The sequence below is a fragment of the Cydia splendana genome, chromosome 12, assembly GCF_910591565.1.
Source record: "Cydia splendana chromosome 12, ilCydSple1.2, whole genome shotgun sequence".
Lineage (NCBI taxonomy): Eukaryota > Metazoa > Arthropoda > Insecta > Lepidoptera > Tortricidae > Cydia > Cydia splendana.
Window position 1 is genome coordinate 10,680,658 of NC_085971.1, and position 20,176 is coordinate 10,700,833.

The following is a 20,176-nucleotide window of genomic DNA, read 5'->3' on the forward strand; positions in this document are numbered from 1 at the left end:
AATTGTTCCAGGCGAGGAAATAAAGACTATTTTTCCATTTTGTTTCCACCCAGTTGTTCGTGGGACGGGGACGCAGAGGAGTACACCACTTTTCTGCGCTAGAGCATAAACGTATCACTTTCTGCGCACCTTTTAGAACAACAACGACCCACTTTCAGAGCATGAGATATGAAAAAGCATTTGTCAAACAGAAGAAATGTGTAAGAGCAATATTTTCACTAAAGCCTCTTGACTCGTGTAAACCGGTCTTTAAGCGCTACAAGCTTTTGTCTCTACCCTCTCTATATATTTATGAGATTGCCGTATTTGTCCATACAAACAAGCAATACTTTAGTGAAAATGTTGATGTTATATCATACAACAATCGGATGTCAAGGCAAAAAAACCTATTGAATGTACCTAAAGCACGCCTGAAACAAACAACTCGCACTTACTTTATGACTTATTTTATTTGTGTTAAAATATTTAATAAAATTCCTAGCGATGTAAAAAATCTTTCTATAACGCAATTCAAGAAAAAATTGCATATGTGGCTATGTGAATTATGTATTTACTCTATAAGCGAGTTTTTAAATGCTAAGTTTAGTAATAGGAGCTAGTTATAGTTTAATGTAAGCATTTACATTTATTTTAGTAATAAGGCATCTTTATTTTGTGTGACTTCCAGCCACGAAATCTAGATTTTATATTTGCATGCTTAATTAAGTAGAGTATGGTGGACTATATAACTAATATTGTAACAACTTATTGTAACCCATATTCCGCAAATAAACAATCATTCATTCATTCATTCATTAGTATTGAAATACCTATCTCATATCATATCATGTCATTTATTCCATTGTGTAAATTAATAAATTTGGAACTTAACCTAGCGGTACAGCTCATTTATAGTAATAGTAAGCTATAACTCAAGTGAGATATATCTCACGATATATCGTACTCGCACTTTGGACCATGTAAGTTCTAGGGTAGGTATGTCACGATAAATGTGCTGTCTTCTGAGATTTGCCAAATGATGCCACTAGGTTCACCTTCAGCGGGTACTTACGACTAACGACTTAACGAGGGAGGACAAACGGACGTCATTTAGGGAAAACAATCCACAACAATCTGTAAGTAAATAGAATTTTAACATTCTGTCAAAAAGAAAGATCATTCATTTAAATGACAAATTTTAGAGGATGGATTATTTTTGTAGTTTTCGTTAAATTGCGTCCAAACGAGAGTTCCTTCCGGGTGGTTGTAGTCAAACGCCTAATCAAGGGATCATTCTAATTAGGATTCTCTCTCTCTCATCTTAGCGTTTATCCCGCATTGCATTGTCCGCAATGATTTCCAAAGTATGGATAAGATCATGCATACAATTCCGACCGAACATTCTCGTTAAGAGCCAACAGGAGTGGTCATTCCTCCATACAAACGTACTCCACGTTTTCCTCCGTGGTTTTTGAAGCTAGAGCAATGATTTTTTCAACACAGATTAATATTGTCAATATCTGTGTCGGACCGTTTTGCTTTTTTTTTATTTTTGTTTTTTAAGGCGCTAGAGCCCTTCAAAAATGGCCAAAATGGCCTAATTGACTATGCCGCAAGGTGAGAGGCGTGGTATTCAAAACTGATATCAATTAGCCAAAAAAGCAAAACGGTCCGACACAGATAATTTCATAATCATTTTGATTTCCAAATTTGGTTACGATTGGTTAAGTTTTGGAGGAGGAAACAGTGGAGTACGAAACCTCGATTTTTGACATTTTTACGCAGGATTTTTCGCCTCAGCTGCAGTTGTCCCTATCGCACTAATTTTAGGGGCGGAGTCAAGTTTCTAAATACGTACACAGCCAGAAAAGTGATGGGCAATAGTCGACATTTAATGTCGATAATCTAGTGATGTAAGAAGTTATCGATAAACCGTCTTGTGTGAAAATATCTAGATCCTCCTAAGAGACAAGGGGTTTTGCGTTAAGAGGGAACACATTTTTGTATTTACATATACAATCTATTTTGAACTTTTTGATTCTAATATTTCAAATTAGAAATCAAAATCAAAAATATGTTATTGCATGGTTATGGGTTTACAAAATTTTTAGGTACAGTCACGCTCCGTAATTGTCGAGCAATTTAAGGTCCTAGCTAGGGAATGCAATCTCGCACCAAGATTGGCGATTCGAGATCTCGCACGAAAAATCCAAATCGAGATTGGGTGTTTCGAGATCTCGACAGTCAGATTTTCACAATCGAGATTAATCTCGACGAAATCGAGATTTGACAAAGTAATTAAAAATGTGTTATTTTAATCAAAAATCTCAAAGAATTCCATATACATGTCGGCGGCAGGCGGCAGATCGTAAAATCGGGCATATCGAGATATTCCTAAACGTATCATGAAACGCCGCCATTTCATGACCTTACTAGCGACTACCAGCCATATCGTTCAAACCTCAACGTTTGACGATCTGCCTGGCGACGTTTAGGCATATCAAATAAGTAGGGTGTGATATTCCTAGGCACATCATGAAACTCCGCCATTTCATGATCTGCCTAGCGAACTCCAGCCATATCGTGCAAACCTCAAGGGGTGATATTCCTATGCGGATTATGAAACGCTGCCATTTCATGATCTGCCTAGCGACCATCTGCCTAGCGACCACCAGCCATATCGTGCAAACCTCAAGGTGTGATACTTAGGGCTTCCAAATACCGGACTTCTCACAATACCGGTATTAATACCGAAACTGTCTTCATCAATACCGGGATCCCGGGATCCCGGTATTGAATATGAATCGCTTAAAAAATTATAGTTTTATTAAAAAGGGCAATTAAAAAGGGTTACTGTAACACCAGATATATCCTAAAAGCTTTTAGAATAATAAACAATCAATGTCGCCATCTGCATTCATTTTATTTCACACTCCAGGTTGGCAATAATTTTATCCAACTTGTTGACGTCACCAGTCACACTTTTAGTCCAACTACCCTCCAGTCAACTTTTTTTCAAATTTTCGCCTAAATTAGTTTGCCATACTACAGTTCTTTGTTCCTTGATCTGTTCTTTAAAATTTTTGATAAAATTTTAAGAACTAACTATTATATATTAATCTTACTGTCAGGATTCATCCACCACCAACCACCAAATATTTATCTGACGTTCAGGCAACGATCTTATTTCAATAATAAAATAAGGACTAGATGCAAGTTAGATGCGTCTGACGTGTAGTGCGCTTCTTAATACAGCCTAATACAACAATTCTAATGGATATAAATGGTTATACTGCAAATTTTCCTCGTTTTTGGAAATACCGGGATCCCGGTATTGCATTTTAAAATACCGGTATTGAAAAATACGTTTAAAAAGACGGGATCCCGGTATTTCGGGATCCCGGGATCCCGGTATTGGAAGCCCTAGTGATACTCCTAGGCAGATCATGAAATGCCGGCATTTTATGATCTGACTAATACGTCGCACTATACACACACCCTACTTTAATTGATATGCCTAAAATAAATGTTGAGGTTTGCACGATATGTCTGGTGGTCGGTGACGCTACGTTATTTTAGTACCTACGCATGCTACTCAAAAGGAACGTATAGTGCGACGTATTAGTCAGATCATGAAATGGCGGCGTTTCGTGATATGCCTAGGAATATCTCGACAATTATTTTACGATGCGCCCGGTATGAAGCTAGAAATATCAACGAATGCATTGATTTGCATTGGAATGCAAGGAATGATATGCCTGGGTTAATCTTAGTCAGATCAGGAAATGGTGGCGTTTCATGATACGCCTAGGATTATCTCGATATGCCCGATTTTACAATATGCCGCCGATATATATACTACTTATATAAGGTACGTCATGTTATATTTTGAAAATAAAAACAACAAACTAAATCGAAATTTAACATAAAATCATTTTTCTTTACTTTACTTTTATCAAAGAGAATAGATAGTATAGAGGGGTCCTGTCATAGTAAATTTTGTAGTCACAGTAAATTTACTGCCATCTATCGACACACGACTAAAACTCAAAATGAAAACGTATAAAATTATCAAAAAATGTATATATATGGATAAATGATTTTATTATTTTTATATGATTTTGACCCATGTTCATTCACTGATATCTATGTGTTAAAATTGTTAAATATGAAACGGTGTCGCCACGCCATCTAGCCGAGAATAGGCCAAAGGTGTGTGCGCCATCTATCCGAGAATGACTTTTTCTTGATTTCCGAGGCACGTTTTTTCCTTAGACTTTATTCATCTGTGACGTTCCACGGGAAAAGGTACCTTATGAGGGTTTCTAGTTTCGGAGATATTAAATGTTTTGTAAAGAGGTGAAAAAATGCTCAATTTTTTTTTATTGTGTGATCTGAAACCTTAATGCGTAACGTTTGTTTACCTATTTTTATTTTTGTTATAAGTTAGTTATAAGCCTAGTAATGTCGTCTCAGAGTTTAGTAGAAAAGGTACCTTATGGAAAAAAGATTGAAAATTCCCAAAAAAACTAGTCAATACGGGAAAAGAAGTTTGGTAGAGAACTGTATTAGCATTCTGCAAAACTAATTTGATAATTTCAGTTCTGGTTGGGGCGCCTCGCAAATATTATAACCGTACATATACCGACATCACAAATCCAAGTAGACTGCTATTATACCAAAGTTACTCTCGTCAAGTCTTTCTTAACTAGAATAATCTTCATTTGGTTTGGTCGCATGCAGTAAATCAGCCATTGGTTTGTTGAAAAATGCCAATACCCGACGCATTACCTTATGGAATATCTGAGGTCATTGAACCTCAATGCCGCTTATCTTCAATAGCAACCGAAATATATTATTGATAAGAAATAGACGATTTATACCATCTTAACCCCAAAATATTATTAGTTTATCCTAACTGTTCCATCGTCATCATGCCTCATCATGTAACTTGACCACAAGGTACCTTTTCATTACATACAAATTATTGGTCTTTTTTAAGATTATTATGACGAAGAACTAATTAAATTGGGGGCAGTTTAATGTAAATTAATATTTTCTATTCATAAAAGATAAACTATAATATGATTGATATTTTGTAGTGATGTATTATTAGATTTATTTCCATAAGGTACCTTTTCGTAAATGTATGGAGCAAATACTGTTATTGTTATGTAAGTTTAAAGTGGCATAAGGGGTTAAATATAGTATTTAGTTGGGGTTTTAGGATTTATTTCATTTGAATGACAGAATTTCTTTCATATGTGCTCAGAAAAATTGATTGTGTGTCACATTAAAAGTAAAAATATTCAATTTTGTGATTTTATATGAAAAAGTCAGAAAATACATTTTCACCTCTAAATCGGTATTGTTTTTTGCTTAAACTGTCTGTCAGTGTCGTTTTCTAATAGATAAAATTTAAATCTTGAGAGCTCATTGCAATCAATCTTGAAAATGAAATAAAACTTTATTTTCAAGACATTGGTTAGTATACACATAAATCAGTCGATATCAAAAGTTTCTATTTGCATTACAGAACAAGTCGCAATATTTTTTTAATCTCAGATATATAAGGCATTATTATTTGTAGTCAACTATGTAACTTACTTCAGGAACATAGTTTTTTAGGCGGCTAAACTTAAAACTTCTCTATCGTAAAGTTGCTCATTTCACAACATTATTTTCAAAAAATCATATCTCTGTAACTACGCAACCTAGAAGGTTGATCTTTTGTGTTATCGATAGCTTATTTATTGTAGATTACTGGGGTATGCATAACTCCATACCCGCCATAAGGTACCTTTGACCGTGGGACGTCACATCTTATACGAAGTTACATATGTCTTTGCTTTTATGTAGGGTTTCTGGTTTCTCGACCTTTTTAATTTCTTGAGGCACGGGAATTCTCGACCAAGATTTCTCGAGTTTCAGTAGGCTAATCGTCGAACCGCCGCATTTCAAAACGCCCCTGTTTTTGAAAACGGCTAGCCGTAATGTAATACGGCGGATTATACGATGTGACTACGACATCTATACTTCGTTTTTAAGCATAATTGAAAAAATATAGTAATTAAGTACATACAAGTAGAGATGCACCGGATATTAGGTCACTATCCGGTATCCGGCCCTAATTTTAATATCCGGCCGGATACCGGATAGTGACTTACTATCCGGGCGGATACCGGATAGCAACTTGATTTCGGAGTAAACAAATTGGATTTAAGAAACAGTCACGGTCGTATCGTACTCGTTTATTATTTTAAAACGAATTAAACATCAACTCATTCCGGTATCCGGCCAAACAACTATCCGTTGCATCTCTACATACTAGTATTAACTTAGTGAAGTACATAACTATTCTATATCGAGTTCCGTAAACGTAAGCCGGGTCAAAAAGTTCAGTCGCAATACATACTTATGTATTATAAGTGAACGCTTTGTGGCACTTGGCAGTAAGTACCGAACGAAAAGTTACAATTGCAAATTGGAGACAGTGAGGCGCGCGCGCGAGTACCAGCGCATGCGTCTGTGTGCGGGTTACGCCCCGTCAGAGCGACGGGTATATTATTCACCTCGAAATCTCAAAATTGAATTCGCGCTCACCTCCTGTTTCGTCTTAACAGAGCGCCATCTGTTGTATACTGCGTTAACTACGTGGCCGATGGTCAGAGCAAAGGTACAATCAATTCTCTTTGACAGAGAGATATATTCAAGTAGACTGCACTCACGCGTCCAAAAAACGTGTTTAGAACAATAGCTCGAGGGCGACCTTAGTCCCTTTCTTTCATTAGGGCGACGATGAAGTGATCATTGAATAAATGTTATCATTGTTGCCACAGCTAAACAAGCCATACTACTCAAATACTACTATTTACCCGACTACGGCAACGCAAAAGGAGGGTTATGATTTTGACCGGTTTGTATGTGGGTATGTATGTATGTATGTATGTATGTATGTATGTATGTATGTATGTATGTTCATCTGTTCCCTCATAACTTCTAAAGTACTCATTATAATTTGACAAACGATGTGTCATTCGAATCGTCTTAATCGTCCGCTGGTTATAGGCTATATGACGTCACAAAAAAATGAACACGGCGCCCTCTAGAGGTAATAAAGTCACGAACCAAAAAAATAAAAATAAGTAATATTGACGTGTCGTATATCATTTGAAAGAGCTCAAATAGCACATTTCAAATATATACATACTTTTGCACCCGGCTTTACTTGCATGCACCCGATAAAACATTAATTTATCGGGTAGGTAATTCGAACTACGAATCTACAAGCGCTCTGGATCTATCCGCGTGTTACTCGACTACGGCGATAAAAGAAGGTTTTTGCAAAATAAATTTGTTTGGCCGCTATATACATGGTGTTTTTTTAATGACCTGCAATATTTTAAAACGTGAATAGGTACAGAAGTCCAGATCAGCCAAAATGTATGAAACAGCCATTTTTTTTACGAGATTGGGTTTGGTCCCATAGTAAAAGTTGCTTAGTATAATATTCACCTCGTAAAATATAGCAGGACAAAAAAAAATGCCTTCGCAGTGGTCAGGCGAAGCATACTGTAACGTATCTATGTGACGCACCGAACTCAATCCAAAAGCCCCCACACGAAAAGGGTCAGGCATAGCCCGATGTACGTGGCGCGCTGTACGCGGTCCAAAGCCGGGCGCCTTCGGCGCCCTCATACTAAAAGAGTCGGGCGTAGCTCGACGTACGAGGCTCGCTGTACGCGTTCCAAAGCCGGGCGCCTTCGGCGCCCTCATACTAAAAGAGTCGGGCGTAGCTCGACGTACGAGGCTCGCTGTACGCGTTCCAAAGCCGGGCGCCTTCGGCGCCCTCATACTAAAAGAGTCGGGCCGGGTGTAGCCCGACGTACGAGGCACGCTGTACGCGTTCCAAATCCGGGCGCTTTCGGCGCCCTCATACTAAAAGAGGCGGGCGTAGCCCGACGTACGAGGCTCGCTGTACGCGTTCCAAAGCCGGGCGCCTTCGGCGCCCTCATACTAAAAGAGTCGGGCGTAGCTCGACGTACGAGGCTCGCTGTACGCGTTCCAAAGCCGGGCGCCTTCGGCGCCCTCATACTAAAAGAGTCGGGCCGGGTGTAGCCCGACGTACGAGGCACGCTGTACGCGTTCCAAATCCGGGCGCTTTCGGCGCCCTCATACTAAAAGAGGCGGGCGTAGCCCGACGTACGAGGCTCGCTGTACGCGTTCCAAAGGCGGGCGCCTTCGGCGCCCTCATACTAAAAGAGTCGGGCGTAGCCCGACGTACGAGGCTCGCTGTACGCGTTTCAAAGCCAGGCGCCTTCGGCGCCCTCATACTAAAAGAGTCGGACATAGCTCGACGTACGAGGCTCCCTGTACGCGTTCCAAAGCCGGGCGCCTTTGGCGCCCTCATACGTGTTCCAAAGCCGGGCGCCTTCGGCGCCCTCATACTAAAAGAGTCGGGCGTAGCCCGACGTACGAGGCTCGCTGTACGCGTTCCAAAGCCGGGCACCTTCGGCGCCCGCATACTAAAAGAGTCGGGCGTAGCCCGACGTACCAGGCTCGCTGTACCCGTTCCAAAGCCGGGCGCCTTCGGCGCCCTCATACGTGTTCCAAAGCCGGGCGCCTTCGGCGCCCTCATACTAAAAGAGTCGGGCGTAGCCCGACGTACGAGGCTCGCTGTACGCGTTCCAAAGCTGGGCGCCTTCGGCGCCCTCATACTAAAAGAGTCGGGCGTAGCCCGAAGTACTAGGCTCGCTGTACGCGTTCCAAAGCCGGGCGCCTTCGGTGCCCTCATACTAAAAGAGTCGGGCGTAGCCTGACTTACGAGGCATGCTGTACGCGTTCCAATAAGTCGGGCGCCTTCGGCGCCCTCATAGGTACTAAAAGAGTCGGGCGTAGCGCGACGTACGAGGCTCGCTGTACGCGTTCCAAAGCAGGGCGCCTTCGGCGCCCTCATACTAAAAGAGTAGGGCGTAGCCCGACGTACGAGGCACGCTGTACCTACGCGTTCCAAAGCCGTGCACCTTCGGTGCCTTCATACTAAAAGAGTAGGGCGTAGCCCAAAGTACGAAGCACGCTGTACGCGCTACAAAGCCGGGCGCCGAAGGCGCCTCCATGCCAAAGGAGTCGGGCGTAGCCCGATATATGCGCCATATGCGGCGCTCTGCGTGCATTTCTGCATGTACTGAGGACGCCCTCGCAAAAGTATTTAATAGAACCGTTTCTCCCCCGAAGGGTAAAAAACGGATATTTAGGTTCCTGCCGAAGCTTGAACCACATTATGAGATAACACCCTTGCAACTCAGCCCTAATCAAGCGAATTCATCAACTAGTAGCGCCATCTATCGCGCTACCCAAGTACTAATGTCGCCCGGTTGCCAGCGCGCGGCTGCTTTCTCTTCAGTACCACATAAGCCGGCAAGGCCCTTAGGTGTGGTTCAAGCTTCGGCAGGAACCTAAATATCCGTTTTTTACCCTTCGGGGGAAAAACGGTTCTATTTAGGTGTCCGTGCCTTCGCTTGAACCACATTATGAGACGTGTTTAAACCTCTGCCGGCGCTGGCCCGGGCGTACTGTGACTGATAATATTTAAATTTATGCAAAAATCACTTAATAAGAATATGGGCTTGAAATTTATTCCGTATTGATATACTAAAGGATTGTTTACGTCAAACCTTAACTAGATTTTCCTTATTTGTAATTACCGATAGACGAGACAATTGTTAGCACTGACTGGCAACATAAGTTATCCATTGTGACTATAAAACTACTTAACTTTTTATATAAAACAAAACTGTGTGACTATTAGTTGAAAGACTGTCCCTAAAATCATAATTAAAGACATAAGAAGGTACTTGTAGGTCGTACAAATTTAAGTGTAACCACTATCTGAAGCAGTAGCTCTGATGCGTGTAACGTAAACCTCATCGAGTGAGTTTTACATTAAACCCGTCCAAATTACCTGATTCTTTCATTACAATAGCCCACTAGGTGATAAAAAGGTTTTGTTGTTTGATGTCATGATATTACTACTACTTATCTACTGCTTAACACAAATAAAGCACTGCCGGCCCATCCACTGTTTAAAATTTTTGTAACTAATTGGAAAAGCTTGGGTCCTCTCTGATTTATCGTATTTTCCAACAATTTAATGTAAATTGGTAAGTTGCATCATAGGCCAGATGTAATGTAATATGATTTTTAATGTGGACAAATAACCAAAGGTTTGTATAGGTACCCACTACAATACGATATTGACATTATTTAGATATTAATACATAGTTATTGACTAGGTATACCAGGTTTATTTGGTAATGGGCTATCATTACATAAGGACAACTTATTCCGTAAATGTGTTAAAAATTATAAACATGATGTTCAGAAATTTGTGGGAGCAATTGAGATTTATTTCGAATCAAGTACTCCTCTGCCTGAAAGTAGCATCAGAAAGTAAAGAAGAAAATACAACACTTCATGATTTAATGTATGCGTTACTAACAAGTAACAACTCTCAACAACCTAGCAGTAGTTTCAACTGAGGCGATAATACATCCTTCCTTACTGATTAGTTTTAGGTGAGGGTTGCTTTAAAAACAACCATATTAATAGTAAGCCATGAATAGATATTAATTCTTATATGAAATGGTAGGCTCCTACCTATTTTAAGTGTCAATTATGCTGCTAAATTTATTACTCCCCACAGATAACTGAAAACTTGCCAATTAGGCTGGTGCCGGGTCAACCAAGCTTATATTATATGCTTGTCAGCCATGCAAGCGAATGTAACGAATGAACAGAATCACTGACGCGAAGGTGACAATCGTATGGAGGCGATGATTATGAATTTAAAGTGATGCTGACAACTCCAGTTGTTGTGGATGGCATCTCACCATGATGTTTTGCGTAGACTGAAGATCCGTCTACCAAGTAGGATATTTTAGAAGATTTTTTAATCTTTGAATTCCAATGCCTTCACCAATAATTTTAGGCTAATTATAATAAAGGCTTGTAATTGTAGGTTGTTTAATGTTCACTCTTTCTGGTGGCAAGCTGATTCCCAAACTGAAGATTTTATGGTTCGCGCGCTGGTAATGGATTGTGCTTTATTGTTAGACTTAGCACGATTTCTGAGTTTTTAATGCTTTCGTATACATACGATCTTCTAATAAGAGTGTAAAAACCTCTTGACTGACGATGAAAGACTCTTTGAGTAAGAGTAGAGGAGGTGGACCTATCTACTTTAAATTGTAGTGCAACCTTTTCAAACCAATTGCGGAACTTTCGTAACACCCAGACAAATTAAAACATTATTATTATTTGTATATTGGTCCGAACCAGTAAGTTCTTGGCATTATACCATTGCAGTGGCACAAACCACATCATCTCATGATGTCATCTAATCTCATCTCAAGTGCTGCCAGCACCGGCGCGCGCGGGCGATGCTGTGGCACAATTCCTGTCAAACCTTAACACGTATAGACCGGCGTTCATTACCAAATATTAATTTGATTACTTAATTTGTACTTTGAAGCCCCAATCCGCATTAGGCCAGCGTGGGGACTATAGCCCAAGCCCTCTCGCGAGTGAGAAGAGGCCTGTGCCCAGTAGTGGGACGTATATAGGCTGAATTATTATTATTATTAATTTGTAGGTACTTTTGATTAGAAATTTAGCAATACAAGGACGTTGTATGTTGTTTATTGGCTTTCGTGCAATCAAGTTGTGTATCATTTGATGATCTTGAGGGAACCCTAGGGTTAATTAGGCATCATGATGCCCACAAATAAACAATTATTTGATGATCTAGGCCTTTCTGCGACATATTATATTCATGTCACTACCTTGACGTAACCATACAATAAATAATAGTATGCACTATTACGACAGATTATGACCGCAAGGTGGCGCAAGCGCGAGCAGGCGTCCGTTCCATAGCGGTGCGCGGCAACTACTAGTGCTAGACACCAAAATTGGTGTGGGCCGCATGTACTTGTAGCGACGCGACGAAATCGCGGAGTGAGCTACGCCTGACGTAACGTTGATATATGTCTACTGACATCTCATATTTACTGTATTTATTGGTATAAGCATATTATCATGAATATATAAATATATGAATTGTAATTGTCTTCACAACTAATGCTGTAATTCGATTAGCAGCGCATCTGCCCTATAACCAAGACACGATGATTTTGTAGGGTACTACACCTGGAACTCTAATTGATTGCATTGACGATGACGTTTCCAATTACATGCCCTACGAGACCTGTTACAAAAGTATGCTGTAAACCCTGGACTACTACCTTTCAGCTAAGCTTATTGTACTTAGATCTGGCAATGACAGCAGAACTAGTGTTGATTTTCAGAGTAAATTGCAGGCTCTATTTAACCGGCGAACATATTTGTAGTCATGAGTCACTACTGGGATCATATTTCACTTAGATCTTGCATTTTTCCTGAACCACCGTATGTTGTTGTTCTTTTATAAAATCACGTGAGTACTTCCTTATCTGCAAAGGAAACCTCTCATATGGAAATCGAAAGAAGGATATTTCTGATCCGTGTTCTTTCAGAATCCGGTATCTGCTATCGGTGACTGCCTGCAAATATTTTCTACATATTACGCATGTGTGTACGTTTACGTACGTTGTACGTTTGTATGTACGTTGGCTTGCCCCGCTGTCCACATGGTTTCAAAGTTTCTGAAGTGACTTCATTTTAATTTGTCTATCTGGAGAAATTAAACCATCATGGTTTAGATGTAAAGCCGTGGACCGTGGCTATTGGTTCGACAGCTTAGTTCTCTTAGGCGGCTTCACCTCTAATTCAATTCGCGATTTTTCGTAACAGAATCAGTAACTCCACTCTAACTAAACTACCGAAAAATCTTTTCATAAATTCTTTATTTATTTACATAACTTGAAGGGGCGCTTCATCTTCTACATAGGCATAACATTTACCACTAAAGAAACCGATGTTTCACCTATTGAACAATCATGGGTAACTATGCGGATTGCCATACTAATTTAATATTTTAGTAGTTGGTCCTTTTAGGCATTCTGTGAAAGCACCTCCTACAAATACCGTCTGTTTCCGATAGTTATATTACCAGTAAGAGTTCATTTCCTTTGAAATTGAACTATGTAACGTTTATGGTCAACGTTTTATGATGTATGATTGTTATACCAACGGCAAGTCGATTGACAACCCGCTGCTTAGATAATCTTCCGAAGTGGAGCTTGTTACTTGAATTTTGAACCTAATTTCACAAGTTTCTACCTGACTGATGTGAATAGAGCACTAATTACATTATAAATGCCTTTGTCAGTTCGGTCTATTGGACGGAATGCGATGGAAGGTACTTGCTGTTTTCTACGTGTTACCCTTAGTTCAGTGGTCTCTGTTTCACAGCTACATAGTAGACGATTTAAAGTAAGTAAAAGATTTCTCTTTGTAACAGGCCGCAATTTTTTAGCTAATGGTCAATATTTAGCGAGTATACAGGAGATGCTTCAGTATTCCCAAAGACACTATCAACCTGACTAGTCATTCATCATTCAAAAGAGGGATTTAGTGCGATGATTTTTCACTAATATATATGAGTATCATAAACTCTATTCTTTTCAGGTTTAGAGCAATAAAGAGATATCTCTTGTTAGCCTATGACAGAGCCGTAAATGAATTGGCATTATACTTGTATTGGTATTCCTATTCAAAAGAGAGAGTTTTAGTTTTCTTTCCTTCTTTAAGGCTAACGTCAATTTTCTTGCCTCCCCCTCTCTCTTTTTGGTATAGGATCTAGTTGGGCAAAGTATAACACAAGGTTTTTCACTTTGTACTTTTCCCTTTTCACAGTTTCTTAACTGCTATTTTTCATGCCGGTTAGTCATACAGTTTAGGATCCTCAGAATGTATATTTTTGATTTGTTTGGTATCTCACGGCAATTGTTTGTTATCGACCCAGACCAACATTTGTACACGACCAAGACGGAAACCTTCCTTTTTCCTGGCAGGTTGAGACAATTACTGTAACTGCATTTCGTTATCAATTTCGCGCCAAACCCGCTAATAAAAATTCTGCTGCTTGTCGTTCTAAAAGGTGACACACCATTTGGTCGGCTACAATGATGATGACGCCACTAACTAAGTCGTGCATTGGTTCATGACCATGCAGATCTTAAATGCGAGGCCCACCGTGCAGACATCGAACGATAAAGCGACCAATAAGACGTCCGCTACCGTATTAATGGTAGACCATGAGACAACGGTTTTTGTTTAACAAGACAACGTCATTTCATAGGACGATGCGATATCGTCTCATAGGACGACGCATTAATGTCTCACGATACGACAAAATGTAGTCTTATGGAACAATGCAATTTAGTCCTATGGGAAGCAATATCCTCTCACGGGACGATACCACAGGATGGCGCAATGTCTTCTCACATGATGACGTAACTCATCGCGATGCCTGTCGTATCACAGGATGACGCCTTATCGTTTTACAGGACGACGCCTGATGTCCCACAGGACGATGTCATGTCATCTCACGGGATTACGCTATGTCGTCTCACGCAACGACGCTTGTCGTCCAACGGGACGACGCCGTGTGCCATTTATACCCGTAGGTATTCTATTTATGGTGATGGCTATAAGAGCTCACTTAGTCTCATCGCTGGGCCACGGGCACTGAGCGGAATGTCACAAGGTCTTTTAACGAGACGATGCTCGTCGTCTTACAAGACGCTGCCATGTCGTCAGTCAGGACAATACCATGTCGTCTGTCAGGACGATACCACAGGACGACGCCATGTCGTGTCACGGGACGACGCCTTGTCGTCTCACGGGACGACGCCTCGTCGTCTCACGGGTCGACGCCATGACGTCTCATGGGACGACGCCATGTCATTTCACGGGACGACGCTTGTCGTCTCACGGGACGACGCCATGTCGTCTCACGGGACGACGCCATGTCGTCTCACGGGACGACGCCATGTCGTCTCACGGGACGACGCCATGTCGTCTCACGGGACGACGCCATGTCGTCTCACGGGACGACGCCATGTCGTCTCACGGAACGACGCCATGTCGTCTCACGGGACGACGCTTGTTGTCCCACAGGACGAGGCCATGAGGCGTAAGTACCCGTGTACTTTTTGTGACGGTGCCTGTAGGAAGGTCACTGCGTCTCGTCGCTGGGCCATGGGCACCGAGCGGAATGTCACGAAGTCGGAGGTTTTCAAAATATTTTTACGATTAAAATTTCTTGATCTTTTTAAACTTGCTTTGTAAACGTGTTGCTCGGCTGAGTTACAAAAGCGTACTGAAGAGAAAGCAGCCGCGCGCTGGCAACCGGGCGACATTAGTACTTGGGTAGCGCGATAGATGGCGCTACTAGTTGATGAATTCGCTTGATTAGGGCTGAGTTGCAAGGGTGTTATCTCATAATGTGGTTCAAGCGAAGGCACGGACACCTAAGTAGAGTGACTTCAAATAGTTAGTAACGAAATCCTGACCCCAAAATTAATTAAATAAAAAGTAAGTTCAAAAACTCAAACCCGACTACTGCAAATCGCGCTCTAAAAAGTATGAAACAAGATAGAATTCTTATCTGAAATGATCATACAGGAACTATTATAAGAATTAACATTTTATATATAAGAATTAATATTTCCTGTATGATAATTTCAGATAAGAATTATATCTTGTTTCATACTTTTTAGAGCGCGATTTGCAGTAGTCGAGTTTTAGTTTTTGAACTTATTTTTTATTTTAATAATATAAATGTCATCATTATAGATTTTGCCGTGCTAGTTTATTAACTTCACTTAAGAATATTAAGTAGGAACAAGTGGGAGTTAAAACATATCAACAAAATATGATAGATAAATGCATTCATTTTTTAATTATCAGAGTTATCCGCTCGGCACGTTTATTGCAGTCGAGAGTGCAGTCTACTTTAATATATGTCTCTGTTTTACGTGCGCTGAGCGAAGGTCAACCGATCGTCATAATGAAACTAAAATGATTATTGAAATTTGTTTTAAGAAAGAAATTAATGTAATCTGAAATTATTTACCGATGATATGAAATCTCATAAGTCCCAAGTAGCACAGATTAGCTGTATAGCAGCCGCATAATGAAGTCCGAATACGCTTGAAGCTGGAATATAAAAGCTGCATAAGAGCTGTATAAGCGTCTTTTCAGCTTTTATAACTCTTAAATGGGCACAAATTAGGCAGCCTTAAGTTCACATAGCTACTTAAGAGCGTTGTAGCAGCAATTTAACGGAATTATAAGGGGTAACAGGAGTTATAAGAGATGTATATTGACTGGGTAAGAGACCACCAGTTACCCTTTATTCAGCTAATATGTCACATGTGCGCCCTAATACCGGGAAAGATTGACGTTGGGCTGAATAAAAGATAATTAATAACATACTTTTACACCTCTGCCTTAAAAATCAGCTATTATATTTCGTATAGTGACGACGAACGCAGAGGTGAACATATTTATATTGAAACAAAAACGTTAAGCGCAACGACACCATAAGTCATTTTGTTAAAGTGTTTAGTTAAATGTTTGTACATGATCTTTTATATATTAATGCGAGAAAGATGTTTGGGAATGCAAGTTTATTGACATTATATATATACATTATCTAAGAAAATTTCAGTGCGCCACGAAAATAATCAGTATTTATTTAAATAAATGATATAAATAAGCTATGTGTAAAAACTATTTCAGTGGTTTGGACAGAATTATGAGATAAAAAGTTAATAATACGTTATAGGAAGTACTAAACTAATGATTTAGGTTAAGAACTCAGGCACAAAACCTTATTGTTACCCTTAAAAGTTGGAAAAGCAATTTCAATTTTGTAGGTTATATACAATAAAATGGCGGTCAATGTTAAAAAGCAACGTGAACCTTTAAAATTCTAATATGCGGCATACGACTGTTATATATCTGACAAAGATACTTAAGTGAACCACTATACAGTCCAAGTCGTTATTTCGATACACGAGTGAACCTCTAAACAATTATAAGGCATCTTGTGAACGTTTAAACAGCCGCTATGCAGACAGTCCCAATGGTAGTATAATAGGCTGCTTAGCGGTAAACATGTTCAGCGCTAAGCCGTATTATGCGCCACATGTGTTCGATTATACGTCTATTGGTTTCATAATAGTTCACTCGTTCTCCCTTATAATAAGTCAGCGAAATAAAAGCTGCTTTAGCGGTAAACATGTTCAGCGATAAGCTGTATTATGCGCCCCATGTGTTCCATTATACGTCTATTGGCTTCATAATAGTTCATTCGTGCTTCCTTAAAAAGTCAGAATAATAAAAGCTGCTTAGCGGTAAACATGTTCAGCTATAAGCTGTATTATGCCCATGCCCTATGTGTTCCATTTATACGTCTATTAGCTTCATATTAGTTCACTCGTGCTCCCTTAAAAGTCAGCGTAATAAAAGCTGCTTAGCGGTAAACATGTTCAGCGATAAGCTGTATTATGCGCCACGTGTGTTCCATTATACGACTATTGACTTCATAATAGTTCATTCGTGCTTCCTTAAAAAGTCAGCGCAATAAAAGCTGCTTAGCGGTAAACACGTTCAGCGATGAGCTGTATTATGCGCCACTTGTGTTCCATTATACATCTATTGGCTTCATATTAGTTCACTCATGGTCCCTTAAAAGTCAGTGTAATAAAAGCTGCTTAGCGGTAATCATGTTAAGCGACAAGCTGTATTATGTGCCACATGTGTTCCATTATACGTCTATTAGCTTCATAATAGTTCACTTGTGCTCCCTTAATAAGTCAACGTAATAAAAGTCCACAATTACCTCCTTATACAGCACATGGCGTAATTTTATCCACTAAACAGACCTTATAACGGTTAAAGCATTTGATAACCCTTAAAGCTGTATAGGGTCGTAGCAAATATACCTTTATATCACTCTTTGCATATTAATGGTAGTTTTCAGAGCCGTAATGCAGGTTTTAATCAGCCCTAAGCTATATAAATATCACTGAGATCTATTATACAGCTGTAGGACCACGAGTGTGCTCTTATAAGTGTCTTAATACGCACAGAGCGTTAGATAGAACTAAAAGTGAGTAGTTATAGAGCTATCTGTGCTACTTGGGGTGTATTTGATTTTTCTGTAATAGTTTTTACACAATTTCACGACACAGTTAGGCGTTAGGCGACACAGAGTGGCATGGCACGTGACGCCTTTCCACTGCGCAATTCTGCCGCCTTAAGAAAAAAAACCATAAGTGACAATTTTTGCGAAATTGAGTTATTGACACCCTCGAAATCAGGAAGAAAAATGTGATTTTTCTATCTAGCAGTTATTTCTGTATCTCTAACAGGTCTCGATTTAGACAAGCATAACTACACGCTATTTTGGTAAAATTACTGCCTTTTTGAGAAAGAAATAGCATAAGTATATATTCATAGACAGAAAAGTACTAAATTGACGACTTGTGTTTTTTTCCTTTGTCTTGAATTTGAGCCCAACAATTATTTCACAAGAAGAAAAACCATATATTGGTATTTTATAAAATTTCTATGTAAAAAAAACCATAAGTTGACAGAAGTGTTCATTCTTGTTAATATAAAATAATGATTAGTCATATCCCTCGGAATCTGAAAAAACATAAGTTGCACGTTATGTTTTTTCTATCTCGTATGACTCTTCCTTATGCTTTTTCTGCTTGGTGTCGGTTTCAAAAATGTAAACTTGTGCTTTATTTATTAAACGTTGTGGTCAGTTATGCTTTATCAGGCTAGTAGGCAGTCCCACTCCGGTCCCCTAAAGGACAGATTTCGGCCGTCACTCCTGCGGGCTCAGCACGGTTCCATTTTTATCGACTATCACTATGCGCGTCCCTTTCGCACTTACATACTTGTTAGAACGTGACGGGCATGGTGACAAGGGATAAAAACGCGACCGTGCTAAGCCGCCTGGTTACTTTACTTCGGAAGAGGTTGCGCGTACGACGCACGTATTAATTACTCCTGTGCCTACTTCAAAAAATATATGAAGTAAATTTAAAAGTGGAAAAAATACTGTCTTGGGTGAGACTTGAACTCCCGGCCTCTGGATCCACTTTTAAATTTACTCTAAGCTTAGTAACTATACGCAAACGGAATCCCAGGAACACCTACTGGTTAGCGTTCAAAAGTGACCTGGAGGTGGAACTGGGAGACCCTAAAGGCAAGTTAAACTCTATTATTGACATAGAACTTGAAACAGACAGAATAGCACAAGCTGTCTATACAGCTTGGACAAACAACTGCCCGGAAAAGAAAATCCTGGCGAAGAAGGTGCCCTGGTGGAACCCGGAGATTGCAAAACTCCGGAAGGAAACCAGGGCTGTCTTCAATGATGCTAAAAGGACCAATGACTTCGAGCATTACGCGCGAAAACTCACGGAATACAGCAAAGCTGTGAGGAAAGCAAAAAGAAAAGCATGGATGAACCATTGCGATCAAATCAGGTCCATACCGGAAGGCATGAGACTTACAAAGGCACTAGCTGCAACGAAGTCAGTTCCACTCACTTCCATTAGAAGAAGTGACGGAAGAATGACTGAAACGGGGCTAGAAACCCTCAAAGTTATGTGTGACACACACTTCCCAGGCTCGATAATACATCAGAGCGTAACGGACGATGTAGCAACCGGTGCAATGGAACAATCCATCAGCACGACCAGGTACAACTGGGACACGTCTAAAAAGGTAGTAGATCACGATAAGATACAATGGGCACTATCCACATTTCAACCATACAAAGCCCCGGGGCCAGATGGAATCTACCCCATACTACTACAAGAGGGCGCCAATGTACTAATACCGCACTTAGGTAGACTGTACAGAGCGTGCATAGCCTTCGGACACGTACCGCGTGTGTGGAGGATGGTAAAGGTAACGTACTTGCCTAAACCAGGCAAAGCAGATTACACAGAAGCCAAATCATACAGGCCGATAAGTCTGTCATCGTTTTTCCTCAAAACACTGGAGAAACTGGTAGACAGACACATAAGGGATGGTCCTCTTAAGAGGCATCCGCTGCACCAATTGCAGTGTGCGTATCAGCCGGGTAAATCGACTGAAACGGCACTACACCTGGTGACAACCAGAGCGGAACAGGCGATAGAGAACAAAGAACTATGTCTGGCCA